General features: G+C 41.2%; 1 protein-coding gene across 3 annotated transcripts in view; it reads left to right on the top strand.

Moving 5' to 3' along the window:
- The window catches only part of LOC131672448 (talin-2), an 870,100-nt gene that overhangs the window by 525,366 nt on the left and 329,317 nt on the right, over positions 1 to 15,417 (top strand). The window lies entirely within an intron of this gene.

Genomic DNA, 15,417 nt, shown 5'->3' on the forward strand with positions numbered 1-15,417 from the left:
TTTGGTAGTTTTTTGAAGAATGATGGATAATTCTGAGAGAAGATTTGTATTCATCCTGCAAAAATACACCAAATACCATGTGTCACATGTATGAATTCAATCTCTCTACGAAATGCTTCAGGTTTCTGAAGTGTTTCAGTATTTTTCTGAAGATTTAAAAGTTAGAGAGAAGTTCTGATTGCAGATTCCTACTCAGTGTACAAAAACACATTTTAAATCATATATATATATATATTAAAGTTACACTTTAAGGTGGTATTTCCGGTTTGGAGAAAAAAAATTTATCCAACGTGTGACGTAACCTCAAAGATAGTAAAAAAAAGTGTTTTTTGTGTTATGATACGAGGGTGGTCCGATAAGTACTTGGCCTACAAAAGAAAAACGAAAATTTTAGAAAAGTGGCGTTTTATTTTTCAACATAGTCTCCTTTTAGTTCGATACACTTGGCCCAACGATGCTCCAACTTCTTTAACCCGTCTGAAAAATACGTTTCCTCGAGGTCTGAAAAGTAGGCTTCCGTGGCAGCGATTACCTCCTCATTCGACTCAAATTTCTGCCTGGCGAGTGACTTTTTCAAGTTTGGAAACAAAAAGAAGTCGCACGGGGCTAAATCTGGAGAATACGGTGGATGGTGCAGCAGTTCGTAGCCTAATTCGACCATATTGGCCATGGCGACGGCGGAGGTGTGAGCCGGTGCGTTGTCATGGTGGAAGAGCACTTTTTTATTCGCCAAATGGGGCCGTTTTTTCTGCAATTCGACGTCGAATCGGCCTAATAATTCGGCATAGTACAGCCCTGTGACCGTTTTGCCCCTCTCCAGGTAGTCGATGTAGATTACACCTTGTGAATCCCAGAAAACGGTGGCCATCACCTTTCCGGCCGATGGGGCAGTCTTCGCCTTCTTCGGAGCACTTTCACCGGGTAAAGTCGACTGTTTCGACTGTTCCTTGGTCTCTGGTGTATACCAGTGGATCCATTTTTCGTCAACTGTCACGAAACGACGCAGAAACTCCTTCGGATTGCGCTTAAACAGCGTCAGAAATTGCTCTGAAGTTGTCTCACGGTTGCGCTTGTTATCCGGAGTGAGCAAACGCGGCACCCATCGTGCCGGCAGCTTTCTCATGCCCAAAATTTCATGCAGGACATGACCCACACGGTCTTAACCTCAAGTACTTAACCTCACCGCCCGATGGCGCCACTCTTGCAAAAGAAATATTCTATCAAGTAGTACAACCTTCTTGATGGTTACTGTTAAGATTTTAGCCGGATCGGAGTTGTAGTTTATTTTTGAGAGCGTGAAAAAGCAAGTGTGTCCGTTGATTTTTGAAAAATGGAAATAGAGCAGTATCGGTCGGTGATTCGACTTTTATTTTTGGAAGGGAAATCGCGCAGCGAAATCAAAAAGCGCTTGGATGCTGTGTACGGTGACTCTTCTCCTTCGATGGCGACCGTCAAAAATTGGTTTAACGAGTTTCAACGTGGTCGCACGTCGATTTTTGAAGAGCCAGGTCCAGGTGCTCCGAAAACGGCTACCACGGAGGATAACGTGACAAAAATTCACGATCTCGTATTGGCAGATCGACAATTGAAGGTGCGCGAGATAGCTAAGATCGTAGGCATCTCAGAAGATCGCGTGGGTCATGTCCTGCATGAAATTTTGGGCATGAGAAAGCTGTCGGCGCGATGGATGCCGCGTTTGCTCAATCCGGACAACAAGCGCAACCGTGAGACAACTTCAGAGCAATGTCTGACGCTGTTTAAGCGCAATCCGAAGGAGTTTCTGCGTCGTTTCGTGACAGTCGACTAAACATGGATTCATTGGTATACACCAGAGACCAAGGAACAGTCGAAACAGTGGACTCTACCCGGCGAAAGTGCTCGGAAGAAGGCGAAGACTGCCCCATCGGCCGGAAATGTGATGGCCACCGTTTTCTGGTATTCATAAGGTGTGATCTACATCGACTACCTGGAGAGGGGCAAAACGGTCACAGGGCTGTACTGTGCCGAATTATTGGGCCGATTCGACGTCGAATTGCGGAAAAATGGCCCCATTTGGCAAAGAAAAAAGTGCTCTTCTACCATGTCAACGCACCGGCTCACACCTCCGCCGTCGCCATGGCCAAATTGGTCGAATTAGGCTACGAACTGCTGCCCCATCCACCATATTCTCCAGATTTAGCCCCGTGCGACTTCTTTTATGTTTCCAAACTTGAAAAAGTCACTCGCCGGGCAGAAATTTGAGCCGAATGAGGAGGTAATCGCTGCCACGGAAGCCTACTTTTCAGACCTCGAGGAATCGTATTTTTAGACGGGTTAAAGAAGTTGGAGCATCGCTGGGCCAAGTGTATCGAACGAAAAGGAGACTATGTTGAAAAATAAAATGCCACTTTTCCAAAATTTTCGTTTTTCTTTTGGAGACTAAGTACTTATCAGACCACCCTCGTATTATATATACCTATTCCTACCGAATGGCGGTTAAATGACCGCTTTTGAAATAAACAATTATAGTCTTTTCTAGTTGATTATAATTAATACAGAATTTAGCATAAACAATAAACACAAAATAATTATCATATAATAATTTAAAGACATTTATGTTTTGGGCTTTAGGAGCAGTCGTTTGACCGCTCTGGTAGGTTTAGTGTTAAATAAAATATCATATGAGTTTTTAAAATACTGTTCCTGAGATATCATTTCTCAAAATGTATTATCCTCTATATCTATATAAAATTTATCCGAAAATTCATAGACGTTTCCTGAAATTAAACTTAACCTATCATTATATAAGTTAATCCTAGTTTTATTTTCAATTAAAAATATTTGAATTAAGCCACTAACAAAAACTTTATTCTAGGAACTAAAACTATCTGCATAAGATGCGCTGGAGCAAGAATTACACTTATGGGTTCGCTATATACTTTGTAACGAGGAACAGTCCCGTTAACATAAAGTTAATATATGAGGGTATGCGGATAATGCAGGTAAAGAATCCGGGCTCGGTTAGGCAGGAACAGCTCGGCTCGTCAGGTGTTGTCGGGGCGTCGTGGCTCCAATGTCAGGTCGCGGCGCAAGACTCGCACGCCTAAACGCGAAATTAAAAGGTTGCGGAAATAAGCAGAAGGACGGAATAAAGCGGACGCGCGTAAAGAAAACAAGCGTGTTATTTATTAGAATAACGGATAAATGTTAATAAAAAAGAGCGGCGAATCAAAAAAGTAGAGAGAGAGAAGGCAATAAGCTGAATTGGGAGAGAGAGTAAGGTACGCAGCAGTACTTACAAGTTGCTGCCCCGTGAAAATCGGCTCGCAATAGGCGCTCGAATTACAAACGGCAATTAATAAACTAGAAGCCCGAATAGGCTGGCGCCGGTGGCAGGAGGACGTCACTCACACACTCCACACTCACACGATAATTCAGTTCGGTAATTCTCTCACGCTGCATACTCTAAATCACGCCGATCAGGAATCGCAGACTCAAGGCACGAGTATTGTCAGCCAAACACGTGTGCTCGCGTTGAAGAACGATCGCCGAATCTGCCGCACCAAGAAAATCAAGCGCTCTCCTCGCGGTCCGCGCTTCGATAGTCGAACCGTCTCTCTCTTTCTTCGTCCTACTCTCTCTCTCTCTCTTACCTACCGTGCTCCAGCCCACTAAAATTAGAATGATATGTTATATACATTAGGCTTATAATAATAAATTAGTATATGGGAGAGAGAGATATAACGAGTAACATTCACACTCGTTATAACTTAAAAAAAACTATCATACTTAGTATGGAAATTTTTCTGAATTTGACGGCGCGTATCGATTTATATTTTTGTACGTCGGATTCACAGGAGTATTGGATAAATCTCTTGTCTATTAATAAGGAGAATGTAGCTATATTTGGTGTCATTGTAACACAATCGTATTCAACGCTTCGTTCACTTTATTTTTTTATTTAATAATAAACTTAATTTTATTTAAAACAGAATATTTTTTTATTTGATTCTCAATATCAAGTTTAAAATTTTTCCAAAAATACCTATGTTTAATTCTGTTTACGGTGTTATTTTCTTCCACGTGCTCCGTCCCTCTCCTATCAATACGTTATAACGGTCAAAGCAAGTATCGGAGCAAGTTCATGAAAAGTAAAAACATTAGACTCAGAGGACGCGTGATATCATACGTAAATAGTACCCAATTTACATATATGTAAACAACTATAGGTTTTTACATGATTTAAACCACAGCATATTTTGATTCTTGTCTTTTAAATTTGTTTTGCATGTGATATGAAGTGGCGAAAGAGCATATACATAGCTTAGAGTACGAAATGAGAATTTGAGCAGTTGATAATCGTTTAAATAAAATTATCAACGCCTCTAATATTTTATCAATAAAATGTATCTAGAACTAGCAAGATAGTCTATAAATTTTAGCAATGCTATTAATTAAAGCGAAAAACAGAAATAATTAAAAAATTATATCTAAAATGTGGCGTAATAACACTGAAATTTCAAAGGATAAATTAATTTCACTAAAATTAACAATTAAGATTGGCTTATTAATCGTAAGAAATATTAAAATTGTAGAGATAAATAGTAAACTATTAAACTATATGCAAGAACTAATAATAAGCAAGATAATATCCGAAATACTCGAATGTTCTAGTGTGAACTGTGAAAAGTTCGTGTAAAATTTGGTGGGGCGGAACCGCGAATCTTCGCCCATGTATAAATACACCTGCGTTCGCCGCTAGGGGATTCTTTCCTTTTTTTGCGCGCGACGCGGACGGTGACTGGTGGTTTAATAAACGATTAGAGCGTGCTCTGATCTACGTTTAATCATTTGTCACTAGACCACCTAGCGACCATCTTTCCTAACAGCTTCACAAGGACAACTCGTGGGGAAATATATTCCTTACAAAATTCATTTAATATTCGATAGTCTAGAGTGTCTGCATAAGAATTCTCGGCATATGTCCGGGTGCATCGCCTGACGTTAGGCTAAGTCTTGTGCGGATTCTCGTAAGACATTACGAGAACATACTCTGTTTGCCTAAACCAGAGATTGTTCTCGTGAAATCAAATAAATAAGGTAGAGAGTGACCCTGAATCAATGTTACGGTACTACGTATGCTTCTTTTCCTATAAGTGTTAACATTGTCGCTGGGACATACGTCCTACCGTTGCTAATAGTTTCTCACGTTTATTTTAATGCGAGAACCTATTAGCTAAACTTAGTTTATTAATTATAATTAATTTCGAATATCATAAGATACTATCGATAAAAATATTATTTTTTTATGCCATTATTCCTTATATAAAAGTAAATATACAGGGTGGACCATTTTAAGTGGACCAGTAGGTTTTCTCGGAAACTATGAGAGATAGCGAAATATTTTTCAGACAAAAGTTGCTCAATTTCGATGGGACCACATTCCTATGACCTTATCTTTGACCTTGGAGGTCATGTTCAAGGTCAAATGACAAGGTTAAAGGTAAGGTCATGGAAATTTGATCCCTTCGAAAATGAGCAACTTTTGTCTGAAAAATATTTCGCTATCTCTCATAGTTTCCGAGAAAACCTACTGGTCCACTTAAAATGGCCCACCCTGTATTGAAACGCGAAAACTAAAATTCTCACTTAATGCTATATGAATTGATATCGGGTATGAACTATTAAATAAAATGTGTAAATTGTAGCCACTTAGGTGAAGCTTTACAGCGTATAAGAGATTTAGATTAAATATTTTATCCTAATATATTGCATTTACCTATTCTATACAATTTTAACAAATTACGATGCTAATATCAGTATTTTAGAAAGTTTTAATTAAAATTGCTTCTATTTTTTGCCAATAAAGATTATTTATTTGCAGATCTTGAGAAATACTAAATGAATTTAGATTTTGATGTATCAAAATATCTTTTATGACTTCGAAATTTTTTTTATAATATTTAATTTTTTATAATATTTTCTTATATATCTTATTTTGAATAGCAACTATAGACTGACCTATATCAATACATAATACGAATATTTTGTTTTATTCAATTTTATAATTTCAATTTTATTTATATCTAAATGTTTATTGATAGTTATATTTCTACTCTTTCCGTCTTTTATTAAGTTTTTTTGATTTTAACATAGATGTTTTTGATGTACTATCTATTTCTAACGATTTACTTTTGATCTGTTGTGGACAATTTAAATTATCTTGTGTATTTTATTTATCTGCCTTATGATTTCTTGTCTTTGCTTTTGAATTTACCAAGATATTTTATATATTTTCGTGTTTATTATTAGAATTTCTTATAATTTTTTTTAAGGTATTGAATTTATCCTGTATATCTTTGTTCCCTACCTGCATGTATATTTGTATTAGGAACACTATTTTATATTGATCCTTTCCTAGACATTCCTTTCAGAAAGAGTCTTGAATTTTTTTATCTACTTTTATTTTTAAAACACCTCTTCGTTTTGTAACTCACGGTCTTTTAAATTTTGCGAAAGTCGTCAATTTTCTCTGATGTTCTAATATCTTACTTAATGCGTCAATGATGATCCAATGTATTGCAATAAATTTACATATAATTTTCGACTTTATTTGTCTGTAGTTTCTTAGTTTTTTCAATTTGCTACAAGTTTTAACTACATGTCCTGAGTTTTTACAATAATTACAAATTAGCTAGGATTGCTTATGTTTGATTGAGCCTGCTGTACTTTGTTAATTATTAAACAAAATTTCTATGTTTGCCCTGATTTATTACATAGTTGGTACTTGTATTGTTGCTTAGCTTTACAATGTACGACGAATATTTTGCACTCTTCGTGCTCTTTTTTCTTATATCTCTAATTTTTGGAGACAGTATGTACATTAAACAATAGTCATCATCACCGTTCATCTACTTTATCAAATGCCCATTGTTATTACATTCACTATAAATTCACATAACATTCACTGGACAATTTCGCACTGTGTTCAGGACAGTCACAAATATCACACTTACTTTCTTTCACCATAGACTTGTGGAAACATGTATTTGGATCATGGCCGACTCCATCGTACTTCCATCATAGTTCATAAATCTTAATCTTGAAAGGACGAGCAAACACCTAAAGGCGTAAAAAAATCAAATTATTTATTTCTATTTTTAAAGAGTCACTAAACAATTATTTATGATAAATCTTTTTTAGTGTTATAAGTATAAAAGCAAGAGGTAAAAAATAATAAACTAGAACAATTTATTTGACTAGATAAAACCTAAATGAAGCTAGAAATATAAAAATAGTGCAATGGAATGTTTTTTTCAAAATTTGAAAATTTGGACTTTCGTACCACATCGGAATATTGGGGTACACATTACGAAAATTGGAAAATCTTTGTGTCAAAATCATAAATCTGAGAATCTACATGACTTAGAAAGTTAAAATTTTAGCTGTAAGTAGTATATGTAACAAGGAATATAAGCAGTCCGATCACTTAGAAGTCATTTTTTGAACTTGAAATAAATTAAAAAATTTTTTGACATTGTTCGGTTTTTGCCTTGAAACTTGATTATTACGTCTTTAAACTCATAAGTCATAAACATGTTTGAAAAGCTGAAATAATATCGATATATTACAAATAATATCTATATATTACAAATTTTTTTACTATCTGGTCCTGAGTAGACAGTGTTTAAAGTTGGTTTCGCAGAATCGTTGAATAATTTGATATTATAAGACAATTTTATGTTAAAAATTATTATGTGATACGTGTTTTCAATGTATTTTTTATCGTAGAACATAAAGACACGATTAGTTTCATCATAAAACATACTTAGTTAAAGTTACATTTGGAATACCTCTGTTAAAAATAGTTTTTCACTTCTAGAGCTCTGTTGATGAGTTCTGTGAGGAAACTTATAGTGTCATTATGCTTTACCAACAAAAAAATACATTGAAAACACATACGGCATTATTATTTTTAACATAATTTGATCTCATAATATAGAAAAAATATATAGTATATATACGAGGTGTGATCAAAAAGTAAGGTGAATTTTTATTTTTCTCAAAAAATATTTATTTATTCATCAATTTTTATTTTATCTCCTTCAAAGTAATCCCCCTCGGATATAATGCATTTGTGCCAACGCTTTTTCCAATCCTCAAAGCATTTCAAAAAATCATTTTTTGTGATCTTGTTTAGTTCATCCTTCGATGCCGTCGTTATCTCCTCAATCGTGGCAAAACGCCGTCCTTTCATGGGCCTCTTTAGTTTTGGGAACAAGAAGAAGTCACAGGGGGCCAGATCTGGGGAATACGGTGCCTGTGGCATCGTTACTGTGTTGGTTTTAGCCAAAAATTCGCGCACAAGCAACGATGTGTGAGCAGGGGCGTTATCATGGTGCAAAAGCCAATTTTTATTTTTCCACAAATTCGGACGTTTCTGGCGGATTGCTTCGCGCAAATTGCGCATAACTTGCAGGTAATATTCCTTATTTACTGTTCTACCCTGTGGCAAGAACTCATGATGCACCACGCCCCTGCAGTCAAAGAAAACTGTAAGCAAAACCTTTACATTTGATCGAACTTGGCGTGCTTTTTTTGGTCTTGGTGATCCAGAATGCCTCCACTGGGACGATTGAGTCTTAGTCTCGACGTCATAACCGTATACCCATGTTTCGTCACCTGTTATAACCCTGTTGAGTAAATCTGGATCATCGTTGACGTCATTCAGTAGCTCTTGGCGATGATGAATTCCTCTTGACAATAACGACTAATGAGAGAAATGCTTGGATAAGTTTCAAAAGTGTCACCGAGAATTTTCTCGGAAACCACCGAGACCCTAAATACAAAACTATTGTGTCGACAATGCTACAGAATTTTCAAAAATTAGGGTGTTTGATGAGCCTGAAAATACACTTTTTGTTTTCACATTTGGAATACTTTCCGGACAATGTTGGGGCATTTAGTGAAGAAATGGGTGAAAGATTTCATCAAGATTTCAGAAACAAAGAGGAACATTATCAAGGTAGATGGAATGAGAGCATGATGGCTGACTATTGCTGGGCTCTACACCGACACGATACATTGACAGATAATCATAGACGCAAATCTCTTAAACGTTCATTTCAAGATAAACGACAGCGTTTTCATAAAAAAAAGAAGTGAAAAACTGTAGGGTTGCAGATATTCAGATGCAACACTCACAAACTGAATAAATGAAATTTAAAACGCGTAATTGAAAGCTGCGTAGAATACAAGGCTTGGATATTGAAGGGATTGAAATGTAGAGACATACGGTTATACGATAGCAGCTTGAAGTGCTGATTGAGGAAATTCTGGCAAAGGAGTCTGAGGTTGCAGACCTGCAGGGCTCGGGGGTTGAATATAATTTGGAGGCTTGAGGTATTCTGCGTAGCGAATTTCGGTATGAGGGTTGGGGGTTATAGCGTCGCGGTAATAGGACTCGAGGGTTGAGGAAATTGGGGTGTCAGGGTCGGGGTTTATAGCTTCGCAGGTTAAAGACTCGAGGGTTGAGGAAATTGTGGTATGAGGGTCGGGGGTTATACCGCAGCAAGTTAAAGGGCTCGAGAGTTAAGGACTTTGGAGTAAGTCGATCAGGGTTTTTTTTTTTTTTTTTTTTAAAAGGTGGTAAAAAAACAGGCAAATGCTCATTGCACCTAGCGGTTAAGTTAACCAGTAGCTGACCGGCTTGTTCCTCCGCTAGGACGTGGGACTTGCCTCCTACTTCAGGTATGGCCGTCATAAATGACAGCAGTACCATCCGAGGCGGCACCTACCCAGTAAACCTGCTCCGCCCGGCCTTAGCTTAGAGTGCTGGGACTGGGAGGAGATAATATCCACCTACCATTTACCCGTCAACGTGGAACCGCGTTAGCATTACTTCACCGTTGGGGGACCGAGCCGTATATCCCTACACATGTCGTATATACATCCTGTCCAAGACTCCGTTTTCCACTTTGTTATTGATCGTCTACCCCTTTTTCTTGTCTTGCCTAACCTAAACTTCCAGGCAGCCGGCTGCCTTCTTGCGTCTAAGAACTCTTTCTACAAATCTTGCTATGCTGTCCCAGTCTTCTTTAGTCCTGATCATTATCTCTATCACATTTTCAGGTGTTATTTCTATACCTATGTCAATCGCAAGCTCTTGCCTATCGTCATTCCAGTGCGGGCATTCAAAGAAGGTAGGTTCCACGCTGTCTCTCTTATTTCCACACAAAACACAGTCTGGCGACCCCATCCTTCCCATTCTATACAAGTAGCATCTGAAGTACCCGTGGCCCGTGAGCATCTGCGTAAGATAAAAATTAACCTCTCCGAAAGTTCTTTCTATCCACGGCCCTAGATCCCGAATCAGTCTTTTTGTCCACGCTCCTTTACCGTCCTTCGACCAGCGCTCCTGCCACGCCTCGACTGTCCTACCTCTCTCCTCTATTACCACTTCTGCCTTACCCTCGTTCGAGCTTCTGTTGTAGATCATCTTACGCTCCCTAGCAAGAAGATCCACTGGGATTACGCCAGCGACCACCAGTATGGCCTCCATCGAGACTGTCCGATAGGCGCTCGCCACCCTGAGATCCGCTCGCCTCTGTACGCTCAAAAGTCTTTCGCGATACCTTTTCACTTCCATTGCGTCGGCCCATACCTCCGCCCCGTATAACAGGATTGAGTTTGTGGTTGACATTAATAATCTTCTCGTCTTCTGCCTGGGCCCGTAGAGGTTGGCCATTAACCTACCAAGATCAGCAACTCTCTCCGCAGCTCTGTCTGCTACCTTATCTATATGTGGCCAAAAAGTCAACTTAGTGTCTAGCAGGACCCCCAACTGCCTGAGCTCCCTCTTAGTCTGCATCTGAGTCCCTGCTACCGTCATTGTAACTATGGTCTCTATCCTCCGAGTCGTCATAATTAGCAGTTCCGTCTTGTGTATCGCAAGTTCTAGCCCGTGCTCTCTCATCCAGTCCCCTATTATCACCATGACGGTATCTAGTGTCTGTTCTGCTAAACAAGTATTTCGCGTTTCTATCACTATAGCCACGTCGTCCGCGTACGCGACCAACGATACACCGTCGGGCATTTGTAGCCCGAGCAAGCCATCGTAAGTGAGATTCCAGAGGAGTGGACCAAGAATCGAGCCCTGAGCCACCCCTGCTGTGATATCCCTTATGACCCTACCGTCCGCCATATCATACATGATTTTCCTATCTCTTAAATAGTCCCTCAATACGCGTACCAGATAGTCGGGCAACCCGCGAGCTTGCAAGGCTTCTAGAATGTCCGTCCATCTGACGGAGTTGAAAGCGTTCTTAATATCAAGCGTAGTAGTCAAGATTATAGGCTTATCTCGATTTTTTTCCTGTCTCGTCTCAAATACCTTGTCCGTAATCTTACGTAACGCGCCTATTGTCGACCGCCCCTTGCGAAAACCATGCTGTTTTTCACTCAGACCACCCGCCGCGTCAATTGCTACCGTAAGTCTTGTTTTTATTAGCAATTCAAATAATTTCCCTGTCGTATCAAGTAGGCTCAGTGGTCTGTTCGACGATGGCTTGTCCGGATCACCCTTCCCCTTGCATAATAATACCAATCGCGCTATTTTCCACGTTTTCCCGAACACTCCGCCCTTGAGGCATCCGTTATACATATCCAGGAGGATCCCCGGCCTAATACAGAATATCAGCCGCAGGATCTCTCCTGGGATTCCATCAGGTCCCGGGGCCTTCCTAATCTTCAAGCGGGATATTGCTCTCTTGAGTTCCTCCTCCGTGAAAACTGGGGCCTCCAGTGTTTCTTCGTCTTCGTTTTCCTCTCTGGTCGGATGTGTCGGGAAAAGTACGTCCACGATTTTTTCCATCGTCTCCGTACTTCTTCTTTCCATCCCACCCCCTGTCCTTAATTTCTCTGTGACTATCTGGTAGCCGAGTCCCCAGGGGTCATTTTCTACGTCGTCACATAATTGTCTAATGCTGTCGTCCTTACTCCTTTTTATTTCCGTCGTCATCCGTTTCCTAGCTGCTTTATACTCCACAGCGAGTGCAAGTGCGTTTGGCCTATGTCTCTTAACCGCCCTGTACGCCCTACCTCTGCATTTTATGCATTCTTTTCGCAGCTCACTCAGCTCCTCCGTCCACCAGTGGTTAGCCCGCTTACCGTCCGGACGCCCCTTCTTCCTGGGCATGGAGGCATCGCAGACCCTTACTATCAGCCCCATCGTCTCGTTTATCAGGAACTCCGCTGCTTGTCTAGCTGTTAAAAGCTCTGACAGACTGTCTTTAGGTGCCGGAGTCTCCTGCAGTAGGTCCGAGAAACGCTCCTTGTCGAGTTTCTTCAGACTCCACCTCGGGAGTCTTGGTGGAGCCGTCTGGCCTCGCCCTACGCTGTCCACAACCTCAAAGATGATGTACCGGTGATCGCTGCCGTTATAGTCATCGATAACCTGCCATCCCTCCATCCTCTGCTGAAGCCTTTCCGACACGAAAGTCACATCCGGTATTGACTCTCCGAATCCCGGTCTAAGGTATGTCGATTTTCGTCCCTGATTCGCCACTGTCAGATCCAGCCTCGCGGCCATGTCTAGCAGTATCCGCCCTCTCGTTTCGGTTCTATCCATTCCCCAATCTATCGCCCTAGCATTAAAGTCTCCTGCTACAATTAGTTCCCCCGGGATATCCCGCAATGCGTCCTCCAATCTACCAACTTTACCTTCAAAGTCAGCTATGAGCCCGTTCGGGGAGAGATAGACGCTGACGTACGTCACGTTACCCACCTTAACCCAAACAAAGTCTTCCCACACGCCCGACCCTCTAACCCGGCCTCTTTCAGAGCCCCTTATCCAGATGGCCGACGTGCCGGAGGCGCTAGCGAACCATGTCTTATTTACTGTCCAATCTCTGTGCTGCTCGCTAATTATCAATATGTCTGTTTCCCTTTCAGTGGCTATCTGGGTCAACAATAGCTGTGCCTCCTGACAGTGGCGGAGATTACCCTGAAGGACCTTGGACATCGCGTTTTATCGCTGCTTTGCGCTCCTCCAGCGCCTCCCTGAAAACAGCACACGCTCCTGAGCCCGGCGCATGCTTCGTGTCCCGGTGACCCTTGTCAGAACAAAGGAAACATGCCAGATTCTCCTCGGAGCACTCCCTGCTCTTATGCCCATCTTTTCCGCACTTCCAACAGGCGTTGCCTCTATCCGTACCTTTGCAGTCTGTCCGTTTGTGCCCATACTCCAAACAGCGGAAGCACCTTAGAAGCATGTACCTCTCCTTAACGTGGCAGTTCTGTAAGCCTATCCTGATGGTCCTATTCTTAAGAAGCTTCTTGGCTGCTCCTTTTTCCATCTCACACACTGCCATATACTGTTCCCAGCTGTTGGGGCCAAAAATGTAAACCTTCGGATCTCGGAGATCTCCTGTAGCTCTAACCAACGCGATCTACATCCTGTTTGGTGTCGGTGCAATCGAGATCCATGATCTGCAGGTGTACCCGTGTAGTCATGTCTCTCATATTTGCCCCGGTTCCCAACTTTTCTTCGAGAGATGTCTGAAATGACTGCCTCTCTCTCACATTGCCCTTCAACCGGAGTAATACGCTTCCATCCTTCGTCTTTCTATGCCCGCTTACCTGACTCTGGGCTGCCGGATCCACGTTCTCCTTTATGGCCTTTATCACGTCAGCATACGTTTTACCTTTTTCTGGTCTTATTAGTATCGCTCCCGTGTTAGCCTTCCATCCATTACCTTTCATTTTTGCTCTTTTCTTCTTTTCCACTGGCACCTGAGGTACCTTTCTTGGCTGACTCGTTATTGCAGCAGTACCTACCTTAGCACTTGACGGAGGCGCCAGTTTTGCTAAGGACGATGGGTCCAACCCGCGACCCTTTTTTGCGGACAGTTTCCTATTTTTCCCTCCTGGGCCCTCTACCTTAGCCTACGCCGGACTTTGCTCCGGGCTACTGCCAGTGGGTTCCCTACTTCTTTTCCTACCGACAGTGAGCCATTCGCCTGTTTCCGAACTTGATGGAATTTTCGGCAGAGCTTTGAGTCGATTGCTCTCTGTGACCAATCTTGCTCTGGCTCCTCGGATTTTTAATACCTCGCTCACGGCGTCCTTAGCCAGATTTCCTTTAAATTTCTTTACCTCATCGAAACCTTCAAGGGCGACCTTCATGATCCTGAGAGCATCGTCGATGTTGGTGACGATACCCATCACCGCTGACTCATCCAGCCACAACTTACCTGTAGAAGCAGCTGCTTCGCCTCTACAATCATTGCCGCCACCACTCTGCAAGGTCGCGTCATTTCCAGCATCTTTATCTGGGCTAAGGGTACCCTTACTACCGTTATCGTTGGCACGGTCTTCCTTTGTTGTTTGTTTTTCATTTTTATCCTCCATTCTGATCCCACGAGCAGCTAGGGAAGATATTGTCGATCCCACGCAGAGCCCCGCATGCGTGGGACAAGGCTAGTTACGAGAGAGTTTCGCCAGGTGCTCCCAAGGCTCCGTATGAGACTCTCCGTTACCCCCGAGAGCCAACCAGGCTACATCGGCACGGGTCGCTTCACACCTTCAGCTTGGGGGGGTCCGTTCCCTGGACGGGGACCCTTTGACAAGGTGCCATCATCCGGGTCAGATGAACCTTGGTTTTTTAACGAGGTTGCTACTCCTCCCCCTCCTCCTTCCCTGCTTCTTGAGTAGCAGGATCCCGGGCTTGGGACCGGCGGTGGCGGAGTTAAGTCGGTCAGGGGTTACAGCGTCGCACGTTATGAGGCTCTAGGGTTAAGGGAATTGAGATTATAGAGTCATTCTGACGTTAAATTTGGATTCAGTGACCCAAAAAACATATAATTACACTAGAACTCCTTATTCGGGAATTCGCCACAATTTCGTGCTGTAACGAAATCGCTAAATCACTCAAATTCAATCTACGATATCTCGATGGAAAAAAACGATTTTTTAAATCTGAAAAAAAATGGTTTTGAAGGGTAAGAGTAGTACTTTGAGATAGCATTACTGGTTTTTTAAAATAAAATTGGCTTACGACGTAATACTACGCGAAATATAGTGAAAAATCGTGTTTTTTGAACTTTTAGGTTAGAATTTCTCGAAAACCTAGGGTGATGGAGCAATTCTGATGTCAGATTCGGTTTCAGCGCACCAAAAACCTTTGGGAACGTACTGTCTGGTTTCTGGGTTTTTTTCCTTGTCGGCTTGTGTAATTTTCAAATATATTGCGTTTTTTTTTCTTTTATCAACCTGTCTTTTGCATTATGAATTTAGTAATGTTTATTAAAATTATTTTAAATAATTATTATTTAATTTAATTACTATTTTGACTGATAATTTTGTAGTGATTTATTAAAATTATGTAAAATAAAATATTAAAAAATTCATGCGCAAAAGAGATCTCTTCTTTCGTTTGCC

This window comes from Phymastichus coffea, unplaced genomic scaffold, assembly GCF_024137745.1.
Source record: "Phymastichus coffea isolate CEN01 unplaced genomic scaffold, Cenicafe_Pcof_1.1 PCOF00011, whole genome shotgun sequence".
In the NCBI taxonomy this organism is placed as follows: domain Eukaryota; kingdom Metazoa; phylum Arthropoda; class Insecta; order Hymenoptera; family Eulophidae; genus Phymastichus; species Phymastichus coffea.